Raw genomic sequence first — 24,167 nt, 5'->3', positions numbered from 1 at the left:
TGGGGATATGCCTATGCTGCAGAAAAAGTGACTCAGTACAAGTTTTGTAAAGGACTCTCCTTTCTATGTCCATTCAATTCAAAGGTTTCTGGGTCAAATCTATGGAAGGAAATTCATGCAGGAAAGAGGGTGGAGATGGAAAAAAAAAGTTCATACTTAAGTCACAGGCTATGGATAAGAAGGAATTTGAATATTAATGCATGACCTTGAGAATTAAATTCTCTATCCAGCAACCTTAAGAGCTGGCAGCTGGTGAGAGGCTGATAAGGAATGTTGGGTGGGGGGGTGGGTCCTGGGAGGAACCAGTTCCCAGGGAAGGCTCTCATCCCTGGCTGGCATTAGAAAGAATTACAAAGCGTGATTCAGAATCTAATTTTGTCAGCTGGTGATTGGCTCCCACAAGGCTCTGGCCTCACAATGTGTTCTATTAAGTAATGGGAATTGGGCTGTGCTCTTGTTCTCTGCTCCGTGCCTCCCACCCCGTTTTCCTTCAGTGCTTCCCATGTCTCCATCGTAAACTTAGGTGTACTTGCTTACATCTACACTCCCAAAGGCATTTTCAAACGTCCTCACAATGCACAGATGTTAGACACCGAGAAGGATGCCAACACCACATTGATTTGTTTTCAATAATTTAAAGTTTTTGACTCTTGGGCTGCATTGAGAATAACAACATCACCTCGTCAGGATGGGCAAAGCCCACATGGGAAAAGGGACGGTTTAAAATTCAACCCTTCCATTTCCTAACCCTTATTTGGTGGCTTTGTGCAGCGAAGGCTTTTATCATGGGGCAAGAGTAAACCTCCATGCAGAAATACCAAATAAACACACTGTGTGAGAAATCATTTGGTTTACAGTGACTTCACAGAGGGGGAACTGAATGAAAATGAACTCTCCAACTCGCTTTTTTGTAGCTGAATGTTCAGATATCTGTTGAAGCATCTATTTATCCTTCACAGTATGATTTATATCATCAGTGATGAAACTCATGTTAAAGGCAATAATTTGCACATCTACAAAAAAGTGGCCTTATGTGTCGAGAGGACATGCAATATGGGTTTTATTATCCTCTTATGTAACCTGACAGGAGTTGGTTTTTCATGGAATTATGTAAAAGGACCATTTTTCCTCCATTTTAATTTGAGAACTTTGTTATTCTCCCTGGTTTTCAGAACACACAAAAATATAGTTGATGAGTGAGGATGATGTGTTCATTGGACAAAACATTTTAAGCTCAATAAACATTTCTAAGAATATTTTTTTCTCCAAATTACATCACAGGATCCGTTCTTTCTCTCTGAAACAACTTCCACATACGAAAATTTGAAGACCCCCAAAAGAGTTGAGCAATCTTACTTCTGTGCTGTCCTTTCTTATCTTCAAGTTATGCCTGTTTCAGATAGAAAAAGCCAGCCTCTCGTTAAAGAAAAAGTCCTGCATAGGATACCAGAAGAACTAGACTCTATTTTTGTGCTGGCATGAACTAGCCATAGCAATTTGAATAAGTCACTTTCTGGACCAATTTTCTCATTTGTGAGGATGAGGGAATTGGCTAGTTCAGAAGGCAAACACTCTTGGCTGGCAGGCAACTTCCAGATGTGTTTTCTATGGCAAGCAGAGAGTTTTTCAAAATCTATACTTGAATTCCTTTAGATAGACATGCATTACCACAGTTTACCAGAGTCCTCACCAATCCTTGTTATCCTGTTTGTATGTATGTATGTGTGTATGTACCTGTGTATCAGTTAGTTTTGTCATGTAACAAACAACCCCAATACATAATGGCTTAAAAGCACAACATTATTTAGCTCAGCATTCTAGGGTCAGAAATTTCATGGGCTTATTTGGGCAGTTAGTTCTGCTGGTTTTGCCTGGGCTCATTTACTCATCAGTGGTCAACTGCCATTTAGCAAGGTGGCTCTGTTCTGGGGTTGGCTGGCTGTCACCTGGGACAATACATATTTCTAAGCCAATTCATCCTCCAGCAGGCTAACTTGAACTTTTTCCCATGGCAGCCTCTGGATTTTATGGGCACAAGAACGGAAGCTGTAAGGCCTCTTGTGCCCTAGGCTTGGAACTTGTACAATATCACTTCTGTTGTATTCTATTATCCAAAGCAAGCAACAGAGACCAACTCAGATCCAAACAGTGGGGAAATACGTGCCATCTCTTGAAGGGAGGGGTTGCAAAGTATTTTGGTTATTTTTGCCATCTAGTACAACCTGCCTACAATGCATTCAATCTTGCAAACTTGGACTGCATGGCCTTGAATTCATTTCCAGACTAAAAGCAAAGCGAATAACAACCAAAACAAACAAAATGGACACTCCTACTTCTACAGTGTATGGAAGTACTAGGAGCATATTCATAGTGTTCAACAAATTGTTCAAAGTAAAAGTTACTGTAGGACAGTATTGGCAAGTCCATATCCCATTGAACCACAAGTCCCCAGATGGTTGGGGATTTCTGTCCTTGGTGACCAGACATTTGTGCCACAAACTGCTGGCAGCATCTGAACTTGAGTTATGTGCTCGTCATATGGAGCCGCAGTCCACTGCTGGTCAGCCTCGGGGATGGGAATACTGACTGAGACAATGAAAGCCTCCAATTGTGTCCCTGTCTGTCCCCGAAGAGAAAACACAATCTGAATCACTCTAGAGGTTTGGAACTCAGTTTCCAGAAGTCTCTGCTTTGACTTTTTCCCAGAATGCTATTAGTTTAAAATGATGATTTGGAGAAATTTCTTTCTGATTGGAGAGCTGACTATCTTTCACGCACAGTATGGTATGAGGGAAAGACTGTCCAATTCTAAAATGCAAATATAGTGAACCCTATTTGATAAAGCACAGACTTGACATGCTATGGGCTTACTCATAACCTCTCTGTATGAACGTAAAGTTACAAAGATAGATAGATAATATAACATATGTTCATTAATTGAGCAGGTGCTAAGTTCAAAGTATTGTCCTAGATGCTATAATGACTGGAGATACACATAAGAAAATCTTCCTTCTCTCAAAGTGACAGAAGTCAGTCTGAAAGAAGCTGTTCAAACTGTGTGTCCCTATGAAAACATTTCTGTTGACATGACTCAGGAAACCTGACAACAGTTCTTCTCCTGTCCCAAGCATTTTAACTGAATCTAATAAATAGAGAAATGCTTTATTTCATCGCTTAACTTTGAATGGAAGATGGAAGATCTACAGATAGATCTTAGCTTACTGTTTTCCTTTTGTGAGGTGATAAGGCAAGACACGTGAGGAAAGAGACCTCAGTGGTAGGTAATATTTAGTTAAGAATGCTGAGTTTCTGATTTGAAGTGAGGCTTGCCCGTTCTTTTCATGGAAAGGAGCTTTGAATCCACACCTCCTCAATAGTTGCGTTAGCAGGAAGGGAGAGAGTCAATTTCGCCCCTCCGGATGATTGAGCCCATGAGGACACTGAGGAAAGAGCTGATGCTCTGTGACAGATAATTTCAGGAAAAATAAGCAACTTAATAGAGAAAAATAGATTAAGGACATTGGAAACAGCAGACGAAAGAGTGAATCCAAGTGGCCCACAAATGGTTGAAAAGATGATCACACTTATCAGTGGGCAAAACGATGCAAATTAAAGTGCAAGATATTACTGTATATCTCTTATACTGCCAATAATTAAAAATAACCTTATTGCTGAATATAGGTAGTCATATCTCTGGAGGTGAGGTCTTGGAAATTGTGTTTTAACAAAATTTTCAGGTGATTAAGATGCACGTGAACCTTTGAGCATCACTGCTCTTGTATAGACGTAAATTGTTGTAGGCGTTTTGGAAAGCAAGTTGGCAAAACCTAATAAAATTAAAAATACATTTACACAGCACTCCTAATTCTAAAGGTCTTTGCCGTAGAAAGAAACACTAGGACATAAAGATATATGGGCAAGGATATTTATTGCAGCTTTGTCATAAAGGCAAAAACCCAAAAAAAGATAAAGTCATAACAGAATATTGAATAAATATATCCAATATTAGGAAAAAGACTTACAATATGAATTAGTTGTACATTAGGAGAGCTTTCAACATTTTTTCCACGGAAGAAAGCAAGTTGTATAGAAGTCTGTCATATGATCCAATTTTAAGCATTAATAAAAATTATAACTTTGTGATAAGTAAACAGAAGAGAGAGAAGGGAAAAGGCAAAGAGAACAGAAAAAGGAAACTACTCAGAAGACCGCCTGATGTCAAAACAAAAACAAATAAAATAACAACAGGAAAAACATTTAGGACAAATTGGTGCCTTGCCCAAAGTCCTGCACTTATTAAGCGACAAAGCCTGAATGGAAAGACTAATTCTGATTCCCAACTCATCCCTATTTCCATGATTCCTTGTTATGTCTCGTTCAGACGTTAAGTCCTAGAGGAGGGTGTTCAACTCTGACCCAATTTTGTACTCGTCCATAGCATCTGTACATAATAGACACTCAGTAGACATTGGTTTAAAGAGTGGAGAAAGGAATATGCAAAGGAAGCATATTTCAAAAGGGCAGGCCAGCAATATTGTGTTTACTTAGAGAATCTTCCAAAAGTTCCATTTGGTTGCTTCAATCAAATTCAAGCAACTTTGCTTGACGTTAGAAATGCTCAAAAGCTAAGTCCAACTTACCAGCCCATGCTTCCTCTAGTCCAGCAGTTCCTGGTCTCACCAAAACCTTTTTTTTCCCAGCAACCCCTGGATGCTTTCACTGGGAACTCCTCCCTCTTCCCCTCTTTGCTCTACCCTATCCATCTTTCAAGGCCTGCTTTCTTTTCCACCTCTTCCATAAAATTTTATCTGAACAGTTCTTAGTTATATTTCCGTGGATTTCTGTTGTCTTTTCACCTCCATTATCGGCCATAGGGTCAGAAACTATAAGCCACTATAGTCAAGACTACCCACCTCATAAGACTTTTCTTGATACTTTGCATATAGGAGGAATTTGATAAATATCTGTCCATGATTCAAGTTTTTGTTCTATGTAAATAGGAATATTTGCCACTTGTCAATGTCAGCCTTCACATTGCTTGTTTTGATAGTGTCTGAAGCCCAGATGTCCTGAATGGGATTAATTACAATCCCTCCATGATCCCATATCTCCTTCTATGTTTTCTGTCCCAGTTATTGATACCACTGTTAATTCAACTGTCCAAACCAAAAACCTCCCATATTGGATCCCTTATTATTTTTACCTCCTGCATTTAATTGGTTGCTAAGTTTGGTTTTTCCACTGCCACTTAATGTATTCCTTTTCATCCCTTTTCACTGCCAGTGTCCTGGTTCATGTCCTTGGGCTCCCAGTTACTATTGCAGCAGCTTCCTGACTGGTACCTCCAGGTTCTTACTCTCCAAAGCCCCCTTCAGAGGGTCACCAGAATGAACCTTGGCAAGTGTCATTTCCCTTTTCAAAAAACCATTGAGAATTAACAATAATTGCCATTGTACGCCATTTTAAGTTCTCTCTCATTGGTTCTCCTCTTCACTTTTCCGTCTCACCTTTCCCATCACTTCCACAGTGTTATGAGCTTATACACATTCTCACCTTTTCTTGTGTTCTCCGCCAACTTGAAAAGCCTGTCCTCTTCTCTACTAATCTAAACTCTGTAGCCCCTGTCATTTAGGAAATATTATAACATGTTAGATATTATTATTATTATTGTTAAAGGCTGAGTTCAAATGATTATTCTCTCTGTGATGTTTGTCTTGATTTATGGGTGTTTCCTCTACACTATACTTTTTAAGAAATCTTCCTTACAAAACTTTAAGGTTTTATATTGTAATTAGCTCTTTACATACCCTTCTCTTCTTGCGTGATTGTGAGGTCCTTGAGAAGGAAGACTGAGACAAACTCCTCTGCAGTTCTCACAGCCTCTAGTCCACACGTGGTGCATAGTAATTGCTTCTTAATTGTTTGATGAATGCATGAAAGAATGAATGGTTTCTCTCATCTAATTGTAGTGAGGAATTGTTTATATTAAATGCTTCACATTGTCCCATTTATTTGCTTCAGCTAGCAATTGCAAGCATGTGTTTATTTTCAATACATGATTTAATTTTTTAATTTATATTTTTATTGGGGCAATGTGTATTCACAGATGAAAAACAATTTTTTAATGGTAATAAAGAAAAACACCAGTTCCCCACTCCTTAGTCATTTTGCCATTTTCAACTCTTTTAACTGTTCCTTCTGTGTTTTAGGTATATATTCCTAAATAATACGTGTATACTGAAATTTATTAGCTTATGGATTATAGACATTACCTATTTATTTGTAATTGTGCTTGCTAGATTAATATTTGGCTCTGTCCAGTGGAGAAGACCATGACCTGAGACCACATACAACAGAGTTTGTCCACACGGAGCCAGTTGTTTCTCAAAGGGATTGAGCCTGTGACTTGCCCTGTGTTAGCCCCTGACTCTATCACCCAACTGATTTCTTAGCTTAACTGAGATGATCCTTGGCTTAAGTCTTGGGGTGTCTGTAGTGTCCACTAGTGCTAGTTTCTCACACCAAACTTCCATTTGATGCCTGTGTTAAAACATAGACCTAGAATTAACTTTCTATATTTTTAGTTATTAAATGCAACAATCGTGCATTAAAACCTTGGCAAACAATATATATAGTCATCTTCCATGTACCTCCATGCATTCGCTTATATGGACTTTTGGAAAATGGCAATGCCATCTCTAGTTTGGAAATACACAGGAATGCAAATGATGTGGAAATAACATCTGTAGAACACAGTTCTTCCTCTGAAATTTCTCAGGAAAGTGTGGTAGAAGTATAAATATTAGGCAAAATTAAATATAAATTTCAGAGCAATTCAGTACATCTCCAAGAGAAGACTTGTGAAAGTTAGTTTTTGTTTATCTTTCGTCAACCAGATACAACTTCATGCCTCAAGGGGAAATGGTGTCAAACATAAGCTGTGTTTGTCCTAGACATGTTCATTTTGTCAGAAGAGGTCAATCAAAGGCTATGAGATGTCCAAAAGATTTTCTCCTTCTATGCTGGCCAAGAATGTACAACAAAGATAGAGATAAGGTAAAGAAAGCAAAAGCAGGTGTGGTCTAATCCTAGATGGTCTGTGCTTAGGAAGAATGAAACAAGCTTTAATTGTTAAAATACAGAGCCAGGTGATGCTTCATATCACTGTGTGGTCAGATTATTAACAGTGGTGTTGTCATCAGCAACATCATTATTGTGTCTGAGCCATGTGTGTGCAGGCTTCTTAGTGACTCAGAGGGGTATCATCAGTGTGGGCCAGGGAGGAACTGGCAAAGACAAAGACTGAATCCAGTAGACGAAGGGCCAAAGAAAGTTGACTTTTGAGTCAACATTAATCTCTACAGGATCTAAACTGGGGAATGCCCAGAATGTCTCCATGGCCAAAGCAAAGCAAATAGAATTTTGCTGAAAGTGAAATCTTTACTAAATAAGTGGGCTTCTATGCAAATTTTAAATGAAGAAAAACAAATGCAATGAAACAAAATAGTGTCCCATCTCCCAACATACTTTCAGAAGTCAATCTTTGGGTGAAGTGCTTTCTGGCCTTCTTTACCAGGTACGGTGTTGCAGGGTGATGGTTTTCATCATTGGCATATCTTTGTCTATTACCTTCTTTGTGGGCTGTTGAACTGAATAGAGGCAGACATTACTCAGAATGAGGACGGAGACTGTGTGTTTTCTAGTAACAAAGCTTTATTTTAAATATCTAATTTGTCTCCCATTTTTGTGTGTGTGTAATGATGCAATAAAAAATCTTAGAATGTTAATTAGCAGACTATATCTCTTACAGATCTAGAAAGAGATTCAAATTCCTCCAGACTTGAACGTACCTTACAAAAGAATGGGTTGCAAACAATGGACTTGCTTTTCAGATTTCTAAAACTGTCATGGAAAGTTCATTTCTTTCAGAACAAGAGTATTTAAACAACTCCAAATCATTGTTTTCTATTGAAAAATTCACGTTTCATGAAAGATACCATTTTGTATGTGTCTGTAAGTTGACTGCATAGAGAAAAGAGCTCATGACTAGCTTTATCATTAAATTAGTATTTTACTTTTTGATATTTTTCTTTTTATATTACATATCTATATAAGATGACCTTCTGTATTTAGCAAGAACAAAATAATTCAGTTAATTTTGAATACTACTTCCCACATATTTAAGTAGAAAAGAATGAAGTGCTTTACTGGAAAATAAGAAACAATTCCTCTTACTTGCACCCGGAGTCTTACATGAATCATAGAAAAAAATATTAATTTGACTCATATATAAGGATTTCCTCTGTATTCAATGAGAAATGACTTATTTCTATACTTTTTCAGTCTTGTCATCATATCAAGTATGATGGTTTATTTTTCCCTAATTTTTTCTCTAAATGAAGTTTTAAAAATTGATCCTGATGTCCAACGTGATGTAATATTGAGTGATGAGTTATAAAGCAAGAGACCAGAGCTGGGACTCCAGCTTGACCATGGATTTGCTGCAAGGTTTTAGGTCTAATGGAGTAGTCTCTTTAGGTGTCAGTATCTGTACCTAGAAGAATCTACAGGGCATTGAATACAGGGGCATCTAAGGCTCCCCTTGGCTTGTGCATTAGGTGAAAATGTTCGGTCACACTTGGCATGCGTTTTACCTTGGCTGTCAGAAATTTGCCCTGGACCCACCTCAGCAGAGCGTTATGTAAGGGAAGACTCTATATTAGATTCTCTTTCCCCAGGGCCGAAGTGTTTTCAGATTCACTCGTAGCTGGGAATGAAGAGTTCACTCCCAGAAGCATATGTTTTCTATTTGGAAAACAGGTCTGTGAAGGCCATTCTGATCAGGCTTGTGCACCTTCCTTTGAACTTGGCGACTTGGTAAACAAAGCAATACCTCCAACTATTCCAACACCAGCATGAGCTGCCATCCTTGATAAGTTAGTGTATGACTCTCTCTTTCCTTTTTGCTTTTACTGGAAGTGACATATAGTATTTCTGCATCAAATTAAATCTGCCCGCACGGAGCTCTTTTACACAGAAAATGCGAGAACATGGGTTGTTGGCAGACGTAAGGTAAATATAGAACCTCTGATGGTGTTTGGGTGCTATGAAGCTTAATCACTGCCACAGACCAACAATGACTACATGGTTCACAAGTGGTAAGGCTGTGATAAAGTTGTGCAATTCCTCCAAAAGTTGTGGTATTTAAATTTAAACTAATCACCTGCTGCCAGTTTTACCCGTGTCTACATATCTGTCTAATTGTGCTAACTTGGAAGGATTGTTTTACTTCTTTCCATTCCCCTTTTTGGGTACTGTGGAAAGGACTGGCTCATTAGTCTGGGCGCAGCAAGAAATGACGACAGTCAGTCTTGAGTCTGAAATGTGTTCTGGGGTCTGGAAAAACGGGGTTTGAAAGAATTCTGAACTCAGTTGAGTACATTCAGCAGTTTAAGTGAAACTCTATTAACCTGAATCTCATGAATTGGCAGAACATGAACTTGAAGACAAGTTCATTCTCTATGGGGTACCAGACTTATTACCCCTGGCAATGAAAATACGATTGGTTGTATTTTGTTCATAACTCAGTAAACAATGTTATGATATTACACGTTGAAGCATAACTTGATTTTGGATTTACAGTTTCCAGTCCATATGAGTTGCCTTCAAGACTTCTTAGTTTACATTTCCTGTTTGCTGAAGTGTGACATTCATTCAACAGGGAATTAATGACGGCCTACTATGTGCCAGGCACTTTGCTAGATGTTGGGGATATAAATATAACTTAAAACTGACTGAAATTCTTGGAGTTATAGACTTTAGATGTTACTTATGATCTGTTGGTTTTCAGGTAATAATTAACCTCTGAGGTTCTTGTTGGGGACATGCTAATGACTTCACTATTATATTCAGAGAGAGAACTATGAGTTCTTGGCATACATAGGTCCATCCCACAGTTTGAGAATTGGGTGAGGTCCCCTGGAATGTTCTAGGAATACGGTGTTGACATTTGCTAATGAATCGAACGTTCAATTCTTTTCATAAGTGTCAAGGGCGTTTGTTTCAAAGTCTTTTTACCTGTGAGTTAGGAGAAGGGAATTTGAGGGGTAAACAAAGAAAAAAACAAAAACCAACTGAGGCTAGCCCAGTGGTGTAGTGGTTATATTCATGTGTTCTGCTTCTGCAGCTCGGGTTTCACTGGTTAAGATCCTGGGTACGGACCTACACACCACTCATCAAGCCATGCTGTGGCGGCACCCCACAGGCAAAATAGAGGAAGATTGGCAGCAAATGTTAGCTCAGGGCCAATCTTCCTCACCAAAAAAAAAGCAATCAACAAATTGTCTTGCTCATGGTCATGCAGTTGTTTCTGAAAGGTAAAGGGAAGGTCTAGATGGAATCATGCAGAGTTTGCAGTCCATAGGAGGTTCTTGGATTCTTTTTGTAGGTGATCAGGAGACCACGAATACCATGCTTTACAGAAAGCAAGGCCAAATTCTTATAAACTTAAGGAATTCACTTATAAACACAGTTTCAATTTTTTCTTGTGTTTTGATAAGTTGAATACTTACATATATCTATTCACTTCACCTCAATCTAAAAATTTATTGGCATGAAGTTGTTTATTATACCATCTTACTATTTTCTTAATATCTTAGGATCTTTAATGATATTCTGTTTTTCCTTACTGAAATTAATTATCTGTGTCTTTTCTTTCCCTCCCTCTCTCCCTCTATCCTTTTCTGGTGCTTGCTCTTGCTATCTCTGTGGATCAGTCCTGCCAGGGGGTTATTTTATTACTCTTTTTTAAAGAGTCACCATTTGGCTTTGTAGTTCCATTGTTTTAATTAAATTCTGGTTTTATCCTTGTTATTTCCTTCTTTCTATTTTCTTTGCACTCACTATGTTTCTGTTTTTCTACCTTCTTGATACAGACACATAATATTAACTTTCAGCCATTCTTCTTTTCTGGTATATGCACTTAAGGCTTTAAATTTCCCTTTAAGCACAATTTTAGTTACATCCTACAAGTTTTAATATGTAATATTTTTATTATAATTCAGTTCAAAATATTGTCTGATTTTCATTGTTTCATCTTTGACCCATGAGTTACTTAGAGATATATTGCTTTATTTCAAAATAGAGACTTTCTAGTTATCTTTTTGTTATGATTTCCAGCTTAATGCCACTGTGATTAGAATATATCCTTTATATTAATTCAATTCTTTGAAATTGGGTGAGATTTTCTAGATGACCCACCATATGTCATTTTGTAAATGTTCTGTAAACATTTGAGAAAGATGTGACTTTTGTAGTTTTGGGGTGAATGGGGTCAGGCTTACTAATCACGTTGTATAAGTCTGCTCGTTCGTTACTCTCTGATTTTTTGGTCTGCCTGTTAACCTAGAGTTTTTATCATAAACTTCTGTCATTTTCATCAAATGCTATTTATATATCTATCAAAATGTTATATCTTTCTCCTTTATCCTATTGATGTATTAAATTATATACCTTAATTTTTTTAATGTTAAATAAACTTTCCATTACTAGTCTTGATGAATTATCTTTTTTTTTTAATGTGTCTCTGGATTTGTTCACTAGAATTTTGTGTGTCTTGAATTTGTGGCTTGGTATCTTTTGTCACTTTGGAAAATCTCTAGCTATAATCTTTCAAATGTTATTCTGTCACATTTCTCTCTCCTTTCCTTCTGGGATTTTAAATTCTTGTATGTTAGAAACTTTCAGTATTGCTCATATAATTTTTACATTCTTTTCTGTACTTTTCATTAATTTCTCTTTTCAAGTTTCAATATGTATATTTCTTCCTGATCTATGTTCTATTTTATTAATTCCCTCTTCTACTTTTCATAATGTTATTAAAATAATTCATTATGTTCTCTATATCTGTTATCGTATCTTTTCAGTTCCATAGTTTGTACTTTATAGTAAAAATAAATTTCTATTCTATTCCAAAATTACTATTCTTGTCTTTTAAAAAAATTTCCTTAAATATACTACTCATAGTTATTTTCATTTCTGTTATCTTCACATTCAAGATATTCCGTGGGTCTCTTTCTATTATCTGTATTTCTTATTGTTTAGTCATTGGTTTTGGCCATCTCATCTTTGGCATGCCTCTTCATTTTTTGCTGAATACAAGACACTGTATTTGATAATTTCTAGAGGCATTTTGGAGCCTAGTTGATTTTTATCTTTCTTTATAGAGGGTTTAGAGGTTTTCTTTTTCTTTCTGGTAGACAGCTTAGAGTCACTAACAATCTCCTATCACTTTAATCCAGCAGGAGATTGAGATGATTTGAAACTAGCTTCAGTCTCCATGAGGTCTGAGCCACTTCTAGTTCAACTTTCTTCCTTTGGTGTGATCTTTGAGGTACCAACCAAAGGACCAGGGCGTTTACAATGATCTTCCTTGTCTTGTAACCTACTCCAGTTTTTGTCTTCTGAGCAATAAAAATCTAGTAAAATCTCTGATCAGCTTTTCAGCTTCAATTCTTCCACTTTCAAAATGGACAAAAGCCTTGAGGGGAAAGGTGGAAACCAAATGCCTGGATCATGTCTCTAGACTTTGCTCCTTTTTCCTTTTTTTTGGATTTTATCCCCTTCATATCTTCACTGCCTCAACAGCTCTTCAATGCCTTTAAGTAGATGCATAACTGCTTTCCCCAGCTCTTCTTGCTCTTTTCAAGGAAGTGGAGATGAGCCAAAACTACTTAATCCATTGTTGTCTGGAGCTAAACCCAAAACTAAAACCTTGATTCAATGTACCTATTTTCTTTTACTCACGGTTTTCTCTATTTTAGGAAATGTACTCAATTCCTCAAGACTGAAATATAGGAATCATCCTTGATTTATCACTTCCTCATATATTTCATATCCAATCCATGAGTATATGCTGTCAATTCTCCTTCCAGAATGTCTTTTGAAATTCTCTGACTTCATTGCTACCACCAAATCCAAGCCATCTTTCTCTCTCTTCTATTTCATTGAAATAACCTTTATCTTGGTGTCCTTACTTCCATTCCGGTCCTACCACTATTCATTTTTCACAGAGAAGCAAGAGTTATCTTCCAGTAAATGACCTCCTTAACATAACCTTAGAGTGGCTTAAATTTAGAATAAAATCCACTCCTTAGCATAGCTGCCAAGGTCTTCTACGATCTGGCCTCTGACTATTGTCCAACCTCATCTCATACCTATTTCCTCCTGTAAGCTACGTCAGCTACAATGGCCTTTTACATTTTCTTAAACACAATTTCTTTACACATAATTTCTTTCTTTACAATTTCTTAAACACACAAAGTTATTGCTCTCCCTTTCCCCTCCCACAGGCCATCACAGGGTCTCTGCACAAGCTATTTCCCCACCACTCTTTGTGAGCTGTGTCCTTTTTATCCTTCATGTTGTCACTTAAATATCACATTAGTGGGGTTGCCCGTATTATGTGATATAGATATCACACCATAAAAATGTAGAAGAAAGGTAAATAAAAGTGAGAAAATGAGTAGGGAATGATTTGGGGGAACAGAAATTGTATCACAAATTGAACATAAGCCTAGGGCTGATGCCAAGCTCTGGGAGGCAGCCAGTGTTGAGCAATAATGGAAAACATGCTTGGAGAGGTGGAGCATATCCATGTTATGAAGAAACGTGGGAGGCGGGCAGAAGAATTTAAACTTGACGTATAGTAAAAGCAAAAGAGGAGAAGGAGAAGAGTGATATGATGAAAGCATGGGTTAAAGAAGATTAGGCTGACAGTAGTGTGTGGGGTGGCCTAGAGGTTAGGAGGAATCAATAAGGTCAGCTTCGAGGCTACTCTTGTAATCCAGGTGTGAGGTGACGAGGGGCTGGAGGAGGGTGAGAGCAGTCAGGATGGAGAGGGTGTGGATTTCACAGGACAATTTGGCAGGACTTGATGACTGATGAGCTATAAGGAATTAAGAGGACAAAGGAGTCAGAGATGCCCCCAAGACTTTTGTGCCTGGAAGTCCGAGAGGTAGGGAAATGAGAGGGAGAGATAATAAATTCATTATATTTACACGTTGATTTGGAGGTAACAACAAATCATATGATAGAAGAATTGTCTCAGAAGAAGTGGAAAATGAGGATGCTTGTCTTCAAAGCAGAGGAGAAACCTAGATGTGTGGTCACAGACCCCAGTATCTCAGAAGCTAAGAGATGCCTCTCGGAGAGCCCCACTTTCCTCAAAGAGTCAGCAGCCAGACAGCCTGAAACCACAGTGTCTGGTCTTAGAAAGCGGGTCATAAGGCCAAGCAATCTCACGGTGCTTGTCTGTTTCTAGACTTCCTTTTTCTGTGAGAAGATAGCAGAGACTTTGCTGACCATGACAGAGATAAGGGGAGGTCATTGTTTGGAATCCTCTTGCTACGGTTTTCTAACATATTGGGCTGATAAAACCCTAAATGTGTTTTTGCCCCAAGTACTTCTCTTATTTTTTAAACCCATACATATTTTGGAGTCAATTTAATCCATATGTTTCTGATTAATTTATGCTTAGCTCATCAAAATGTTGTTTTAAGAAGAAAAGCTTATAAAAAAAACAGAGTCATGCTTCACCAGCCACTGATGAAATCAACTCCAGAAGACTGTAGCTTAGTCAGAAAATCAGATGGGCTAAGGGTCCAATGGGTTCCAAAATTTGGAAATTCATTACTATGACCCCAGTGAAACTGAGTATGTTCAACACTTGGGGGGAAAAAAATCTTAGTTTTTTGTTTCTGTACATGTGTTTGTTTTTGATTTCTGAATGTATTGATTTGTATTTGGATTAACTATGGTCTTTTTTTTACTTAATTGTTCAGCCAGCTTTCTGGTTGCTGTTCATACAGTGAAGTGGGAAGAGTCTGGAAAATGGTATAAAATGATGAGTCTATTTTCATGGTGAGTATATGTGATTGTGTTTTTGTCAGTTGAAAGACATCTCTGTACTACAAGCCATGAGAAGTTTAATAGAAAATCTATATATTTCATCTACTTGGATCTTAAACGGGGAATTGCGTGTGTCTCTGTCACTGCATTCAAGGATTAGAAACAAAATAGTTTTAAAACTAATACATTGTTTGAGGTTATCTATACCTCAGAAAAATCCTAAACGATAATAAATATCGACTATATTCTGGAGTTAGAATTTAGATAATTTTTTTTCTAGTACCAGAACATTTGCATAGAAGTCATAAATAAACTTCAACAAAATACAATCTTGTCTACTTTATTTGAACGTCTCTATAACATCACTAGTAATTCAAAATTAACTCTATCTCTCTGCCTTTCCTTCTCTGTCCTCTTGGAAGATATAGTTTTGCCTGCTTGCTCCCTCAATGCTGGTTTTAGCCTTATCTTTCTCCTCATTTAACTCCTCAGATACTCCTTAGGGTATCTCAGCAACCCCAAGCCTTGATGGTCATCCTTGAACTAAAAACAGTCAACTTTATATTCAGAGTTCAGTTCATTCCCTCGTGTTGTAGACTGGTGTATCCAAAGACTTCCATTTAAATGTCCAATGGAATAAAAAGATGGACATACCCCAAACAGAACTCAATTTCATTTCTCAATTTTCTTTCTCCTCCCCTCCTTGTCCTGTAATCCCTATTCTGGTTTATGGTACCACCATCTACCTTGTGACCCAAATCAAGCACATAGGTGTCAGCCAAGATTCTTCCCTCTTGTTCACTGTCAACATCTAATCAGGCACAAAACTTCCGGCTGTACCTCTTAAATACTTTTCACATTTTTCCTCTTTTCTCCATCTCCACTGCCACAGCCAGGAGGCAAGAGTCTCCCAATTAGTGTAATTTTTTCTAATTTTGCTTCTCTCTAATAAAATCTTCTCAGTGTTGCCACAGCCACCATTCCAAATTTTAAAATATGGTCATTTTACTCAGGTGCTTAAAACCTTTAGTATTCCCTGTTTTCTCCTTGATGAAATCCAAACCATTGTGCATTGTTTCTAAGACACAACATGATCTACCCCACTTTAACCCTGAAAGCTTATTTCCTTTCACTGTCACCCTCTCATGCCAAATTCAGCCATACTGGATTTCAAGTTCAAGTTGTTCAAACTCATCAGTTTTTCTTTTAGCCCTTTGCTCTTCCCCATAATGTCCCTTTTGCTTGGAATATTCATCTTCTACGCTCTTTTACTGGATCACTCTTATTTGTCTTTTAGGTGTGGGTTAAATATAACTTCCAAAAAGCCCTCTCTTACCTCCCCTATCCCCACATTCTGTAGGAACCTCTGTTCTTTTCCTATCATAATATTCAGAATACTTGATTCATTTACATTGCTTGTTTAATCTCAAACTGCACAAGAATACGAACTCCATGAAGGTAAGTTTCTTGTCATCCTTAGTTAACACTGAATCCCCAACTTCTAGCACAGCCAACACTCAACACATAATTGGTTTTCAATAAATATTTGTTGAACATATGAGTAAAAAGCTTTTTCATACCTCTGCACTTTCACACATTATTTCTTCTGTCTTGAATGCCTTTCTTTGTCCTGTTTTATTGGTGAATTCCTACCTTTGCTTTGACTATTCATTGGCATCCCGCAGAACTAGTTTCTGCAATCCACACTCTGGGAAATGCTGATGTAGTCCAACTCGATGCTTTGACACAACAGGAAACTGAAGCCTAGAGAAATAAAGTGACTTTCTGCAAGTCAGACAGCTGGCTATCACGGGGAACCAGAATGCAAGTGAATTCCCCAACATACCACACTCTTCTAGCCAATGACAACTCGGTCCATTTGTAGAATACAAGTCTTGTCATTTTTTTTTAATGATATCAAATTGTTTCTTCATTTATTATTTGCTAATGAAGACGCGTTTTGTTAGTCCATTTCTGGTTCATCCAAAAACAAAAGAAAACTTGGATAGTAACGGATGAGTACTCATACGCCATTGATAATGGGAGAATGAGAACATTAACAAAAGGATGAAGTGGGTTGCACTGTCTGAGTAAGTTTTTCCACAGTAATAAAATGAGCAGTGCAGCACATCATCAGTTTGGAGACTCTCTTTGGGAATTTGGTGTTTATTTTAACCAACACTTTTTAAAAAATATGTTGATCCTCCCTAAAGATGTAAAATTTCACCATTTGTTAAATCTTCTTGGCTGAGTTGAGGATTGTAGCATCCACATTCTCACATGCAAAATATTTCCTAATCACAGCAAACGTTTCACATCTGCTCTGGGTAACTGGCTAAACCCCAAGAAATAGAGGCATTCTTAGAGGATCTTTGTTGATCCCCAGCCAGTCTCCTTGACATTGGAGAAGAACTGCAGTGAAAGGGACTCCTCCTCCACCCTCTTTCTTCTCCCCAAGTATTTCTTCTTCTGGTTACTTGATGACACCCTCTGCATGGAAAGCACACCCCTCTATGCTAATATTCAGGAATTGGGCCAGAGTTCCAGTTGTGTTTTTACTTCTGACTACTCTTTCCACACCCATTGGAAAGCCAAGAACAGATCTGTGTGACTTCCAACTGCTTCTTGGCTACCCTAGTCTCACTTTTACCACATGGAAATTCTTCATCCATTATAATCAAACTTAGCTCCAACACTTAATAAACACTCAAGTGGTGATTTACAAAGATCCAACTAATAGCATATTCATTTTCTTGTTCTGCTCTTATTTATTGGTGGTGTTTTCTATAGTAGCCTCAACTTCATAGTCTCATTCTGTTGTGTTTTTGGCTAACCTATCAGAGCAAATGAGAAGCGACTCTTGTCTTTCTCTGGAGTGAAGAGGAATGGAGTTGTCCCAAAGATTATTCACAGTGGAAATGATTTTGTGTGCTTTCATTATGATCCAATTTCCTTTATTTGTTGGAAGCTGAAATTTAACTAGTGATGAATGTCACAGCTTGTGGACCATTTTCATTACTATCACCTGGTTTCCAGGCATAACTTTAAGTGGTGAAGTGAGAACGTGACTGATAAAGTCTTAGATGGAGGTGAAGCACTGGCATAGAAAGGAAGATTTTAAAACAGAATATATTTGGTGGCAAGTGGCAGAAAATAGATTGGCTGAGAACATAACTTAGAATAAAGTCAAAAAGAAGATATGTTGGCTTAGAATTGAAAATATCAGGGGTACTTTGGCTTCAGGTAGTGCTGGATCCAAGGACTGACACAATGCTATTAGTGTTAGGTCTCTCACTAGTACTCTGTTTTCTTTTGAGGTGGCTCCATTCTCAAATGGAGACTCTCCCTCCATGGTACCAAAATGACTTCCAGCACCTCCATGTGTGCATTTTATCTCTTCAGTAACTTCAGTAGAAAACAGAGTACTTTTTAGAGGTTTTCCCAGCAAAAGTGGTGAAATTAGCTTTGTACTGACTTGAGTCACATTCTTGACCTGAACCAATAATAGTGGCTATGTGTGGATGATGCTGATTGGCCAGACCTAGGTTATATGCCTTCTCCAAGTCACGTGGAATAAAAAGAAGGTTGAGATGGTTTCACATAGGGTTACAGAATCTTGTTCCCATAATAAAGGGGGAAATTTACTTGGCAGAATAAGGTAACTCATCCCCACTCAAGTCTCATATCTAGCTTTACTGAGACATATGCTCAAATCTAAAAAAATGAACAAACCCCACAGGAAAAGGAAAGGAATACGAATATCTTGAGGGAAAAACTTAAAGTCCTTTAATATGACTGTTGTTGTGGAGGACAAACTTGATAGTTTAATGATGATACCATGACAGACCCTTGGTAGGACATACTTACCAGAAGCTATTCATTGCTTGAAAATGAGATGACTGTGCTTACAGGTGGGTTTTTGGGGAGTAGAGTCATGTCTGTGGACAGATATATAGTCTGGCATCACCTGTGAAGACAAAGCAGAATAATGACCTCTCTATTTCAAAAAAAAAAACAAACCACCTTTATTTCCTCTATTTATTTTTAGTTGTGCATAAGGCACACCTGGGGATTTCCAAGGGGATATGGTAAGAGCCAAGTGACTATTAATGTGTTTCCTGAGACTATGTGGAAGTAAGACCATCGCCTGCCTCTGCCCAGGACATCAGGAAATTGCATCCCTTTCCCCTCATTAGGGAAGAAAGAGTTGGGGGGAGGGACGGATTCTAGTAGTGAGGTAGCTTGGGAGAGAGAGAGGCTAGTCACAGTGTTTCACCTCGTCTCCACCCTCTAGTCTGTGTGTAAGTGGGCAATGTGGATAAATGGATTGAAAGTAAGCCCGTGATGGGCCTCAGGAGGTCACTGTCATGCTGAGCATGGGAATGTGACTCGAGGTCAGGCTGGTGGGTCTACAATGGCTGCCCCACTCTGTGCTCAATGGATGAACTAATGCTGTGACTATGAGTCCTGTGATTTCAGCTGCAATTGGAAATGCAACCTTTTCTCTGCTCTCTTGTGCTCTTCCAGACTCCCTGCTCCAGCAGCTTTGGGCATTTTCTTTTTTTTTTTTTTGCCATCTTTGTACTCAATGGCAGACTCACTCCCAGGCAGCTGGAAGACATTTCTTTCCTTGAAAAATAACTCTGTTGGACATGACTAAATTTGTTAGAGTCTGTAATGGAAGAAGTGTCCCCCAGTGCTCTCAAGGCTGTGAAGGGACTAAGGGAAGCATGGGCCCACGTGTGCTGAAATGCAATCTGTCATTATGGGAAACTTTCATTATAGAAGGAACTCTGCATATAGACAGCACTTTAGCACCAGAGGCTGCGTGAAGATGATGATGCTCCTTCCTCCACTGTGTCCTCGGGTGGAATGAGGAATCACTGGACCTCCGCCAACACGCCTTCTCTTTTCCTTTGCTCCTTCCTTGGGTTGGGCCCAGGCTTGTCTCTAACTGCTGCCTTTGTTCCACTTCTTCTCTCTCATCTGCCCTCGGGCCTCTGTGTCTGGAACAAGTTCTCCCTTGCAGTCTGCCAATCCAACTGGCTCCTTTGCTGACCTGTCCTCAATACTTTATCTTTGAAGAGGTTCAACTCCATCTCTCCTCTAAGATCAGGGTTTGGAAGGAGAGGGAGGTTCAGAGCATGCTTCAAATTAGGAGAAAATGAAAATAACTACTTCTTCAGCTTTGGAGACACCTCTGCACTATTTTACTCTGTTTTTTAAGTGAGCTGTTTCTTTTAAATGAATAACAAAATTGTCATTCTGTACTTAACAAATAATGACAATACACATAGAAATAATAACAACTTCTGTAACAGTTTCCAATTAATTTTACATCCTTATCTCTTTTAATCCTCAAATGAGTATTTTCATTTAATAGATAAGGAAACAGATTCAGAATACTTGTCTTGCCAAAGACACACAGCTGGTAAGTGGTCCTTCCACATAAAACAGACTCTTCTGATTATTAGCAAGAAGCAGGAGAGAATGACTAATAAAAGGGCAGTTTCTTTAGCTAAAGAAAGTCTGTGAATTTGCTTGAATGGGAAGCTAGAAAGATGCATAAAAAGATGATTTTATCTTTTAAAAAGACACCAGAGTTTGAGTTCCTGGATTCCTTGCCTGCCATTTCGTATTCTATATTCTCTACCCGGATTCTGAGTATGAATAACAACTCTCATCTGCTCCCCAGAACAGAACCAGCCTGCTACTCCATCCATCCTGCTTTCAGTGGCTCCTGGTTTTACTTATGACCCGCTCATCCACATGTCAACCACCTAACTCATTCTCAATTATTTTAGGTACACAAACTGATTCCTGATTGAGCCAGCAGATAGCTAAAATTGCTTATACAGGAATATCTCATTTTATTGTGCTTTGCTTTAATGTTCTTTGCAGATATTGAGTTTTTTACAAATTGAAGGTTTGTGGCACCCCCGCATCAAGCAAATCTATTGACACCATTTTCCCAACAGCATTTGCTCATTTTGTGACTCTGTGTTACACTTTGGTAATTCTCTCAATATTTCAAACTTTTTCATTGTTATTATATTTGTTATGGTGATCTGTGATCAGTGATCTTTGATGTTACTATTGTAATTGTTTTGGGGTGCCACAAATCATCCCCCGTATAAGACAGTGAATTCGATCGATAAATGTGTATGTTCTGACTATTCCACCTGCTGTTCTTCCATCTCTCCCCCTCTCTTCAGGCCCCCATATTGCCTGAGATACAACAATATTGAAATAAGGTCAAAATAACCCTACAATGGCCTCTAAGTGTTCAAGTGAATGGAAGAGTTGCATGTTTCTCACTTTAAGTTAAAAGCTAGAAATGATTTAGGTTAGTGAGGAAGGCATGTCAAAGCTGAAATAGATCAAAAACTAAGCTGCTTGACCAAGCAGTTAGCCAAGTTGTGAATGCAAAGGAAAAAGCTCTGGAAAGAAATTAAAAGTACTACTCCAGTGAACACATGAATGATAAGAAAGCAAAACAGCTTCATTGCTGATATGGAGAAAATTTTAGTGGTCTGGATAGAAGATCAAACCAGCCACAACATTCCCTTAAGCCAAAGCCTAATCCAGAGCAAAGCCCTAACTCTCTCCAATTCTGTGAGGGCTGAGAGAGGTGAGGAAGCTGCAAGAGAAAAGTTTGAAATCAGCAGAGGTCAGTTCATGAGGTTTAAGGAAAGAAGCCGTCTCCACAACACAAAAGTGCTGGGTGAAGCAGCAAGTGCTGATGGAGAATCTGGAGCAAGTTCTCCAGAAGATCTAGCTAAGATCATGAATGAAGGGGCTACACTAAACAACAGATTTTCAATGTAGGTGGTACAGCCTTATATTGGAAGAAGATGCCTTCTAGGACTCTCATTGCTAGAGAGGAGAAGTCAATGTCCGACTTCAAAGCTTCGAAGGACAGGCTGACTCCCTTGTTAGGGGCTAATGCAGCTGGTGACTTTAAGTTGAAGCCAGTGCTCATTTACCATTCTGAAAATGCTAGGGCCCTTGAGAATTGTGCTAAATCTACTCTGCCAGTGCTCTAAAATGGAACAACAAAGCCTGGATGACAGCACATCTGTTACAACATGGTTTACTGAATATTTTAAGCCCACTATTGAGACCTACTGCTCAGAGGAAAAGATTCCTTTCAAAATATCACTGCTTGTTGACAATGCACTTGGTCACCCAAGAGCTCTCAGAAGAGATGTACAATAATTAATGTTATTTTCATGCCTGCTAATACAACACCTATTCTCCAGCCCATGGATCAATGAATAATTTTGACTTTCAAGTCATATTATTTAAGAAACACATTTCATGAGGCTATACCTGCCACAGATAGTGATTCCTCTGATGGATCTGGTCAAAGTAAATTGAGAACTTTCTGGAACTGATTCACCATAGTAGATGCCATTAAGGGCACTTGTGATTAATGGGAAGAGATCAAAATGTCAACATTAACAAGCGTTTGGAAGGAGTTGATTCCAACCCTCATGTATGGCTTTGAGGGGTTCAAGACCAGAGGAGGAAGTAACTGCAGATTAGGTGGAAATAGTAAGAGAACTAGAATTAGAAGTGGAGCCTGCAGATGTGACTCAAGTTTTCCAGTCTCATGGTAGAACTTTAACAAATGAAGTGTTGCTTCCTATGGATGAACAAAGAAAGTGGTTTCTTGAGATGGCATCTACTCCTGGTGAAGATGCTGTGAAGATTGTTGAAATGACAGCAAAGCATTTAGAATATGACATCAACTTATTTGATAAAGCAGCAGTAGGGTTTGAGAGGACTGACTCCAATCTTGAAAGAAGTTCCACTCAGGGTAAAATGCTGTCAAACAGCATCACATGCTGCAGAGAAATGGTTAGTGAAGGGAAGGGTCAATCCATGCAGTAAACTTTATTGTTATTTTATTTTAAGAAATTGCTACAGCCACCACAACCTTCAGCAACTACCACCCTGATCAGTCAGCAGCCGTCAACATTGAGGCAAGACCCACCACCAGCAGAAAGATTCTGACTTGCTGAAGGCTCAGATGATGGTTAGGACATTTTAGCAATAAAGTTTTTTTAATTAAGGTATGTACATTTTTTTTTTTTTACATATAACGCTATTTCACACTTAATAGACTACAGTATAGTGTACACATAACTTTAAATGCACTGGAAAACCAAAATATTCTTGTGACTCACTTTATTGAGGTATTCATTTTACCGCAGCTGTCTGGAAGCAAATCCGTATTCTCCGAGGCATGCCTGTATATCTGCTGTCTACATGGGCATCAATATTGTCTTTCAGTGTTTGCTTATTTTGTCATTCAATTCTAGGGCTGTCAACTAAGGAATTTATTCCTATTTTCATTCTATATCAGTCCTCATGGCAGGAAATGGTATTCAATAACACTGTGGGGGCTTGGGCTTTTGAAACTTCCAATTGGAAATTTGTTTTCTTATGCAATAGACAAGTAATTTCTATTTGACTTTAAGTAAACATTTTATTTCCCTTACCCTCTTAACTTGTTCCATCTAGAGATACAGGGAGAAATGTGAGTCATGACATCTATAAGAAACATTTTACATGTGTTATGTAAAATTCACCAGCTGAGGAGAAAAAGTCACTGAAACTTTACAGAATTCACTATGTTTTCCCCCAAGTATAAAGGATAATTATGTGCTTACTGATTTTCCAAATTTGAAGGTAAATGGAGCTTCATGGTTTGCCCAATACTTGAGGACAAGCAAATAATTGTCAACTAAGATTGAGGGCTTAGTTCAGTAAATAGACACAGGGAAGTGAATTGCTTGGTCTTGGCAATGTTTATGGATCTACACGGAATCCATGGCACAGTCCCACCAGAACCGACATAATTAAATCCTTTGCTTATGTTATTCACAGTTTTTCCGAGCCTTTGCCAAGAATACAAATTGAGACAACTACTGGTAGATCAAAATGGTTATTTGAAGAGACCCAGAGGTAGACGTGTTTTAGGGATAGAGACCAATTATGTAATGTGGTTTGACTGGATGTGAAAGAAAGCATGTCTACACCTCAACGTAAAGGGCAATGATCAGGAATAGTTTATTCTTTGCTTCTACTGATGTGGGCAAAATATGAGTTATTTATGAAATGGAGCAAAGGAATACATAAGCTAAACATCAAGCAGTAAAGAAAAGAGAATTCCATAGTGCAGAGATTATCCTTAATGAAATATGCAGAAGAAATACCATGGTTTGGCTTATTTAAAACTTGTCTGGACAAAA

At 38.3% G+C, this 24,167-nt stretch overlaps 1 long non-coding RNA gene across 1 annotated transcript in view; it reads right to left on the bottom strand.

Annotated features, from left to right (window-relative positions):
• The window catches only part of LOC139078159 (uncharacterized), a 54,935-nt gene extending 38,318 nt beyond the window's left edge, over positions 1-16,617 (bottom strand). Inside the window, exons 1-2 of the long non-coding RNA XR_011530971.1 lie at positions 16,488-16,617; positions 7,528-7,649 (exon numbers count right to left, since the gene is read on the bottom strand). This is a non-coding gene — a long non-coding RNA (uncharacterized lncRNA). The remainder of the gene's footprint in view (positions 1-7,527; positions 7,650-16,487) is intronic.
• Positions 16,618-24,167: the final 7,550 nt, after the last annotated feature.

The sequence above is a fragment of the Equus przewalskii genome, chromosome 21 (genome assembly GCF_037783145.1).
Source record: "Equus przewalskii isolate Varuska chromosome 21, EquPr2, whole genome shotgun sequence".
NCBI lineage: Eukaryota > Metazoa > Chordata > Mammalia > Perissodactyla > Equidae > Equus > Equus przewalskii.
The sequence above is the reverse complement of the archived record's forward strand: the minus strand, read 5'-3'. Positions and strand labels throughout refer to the sequence as shown.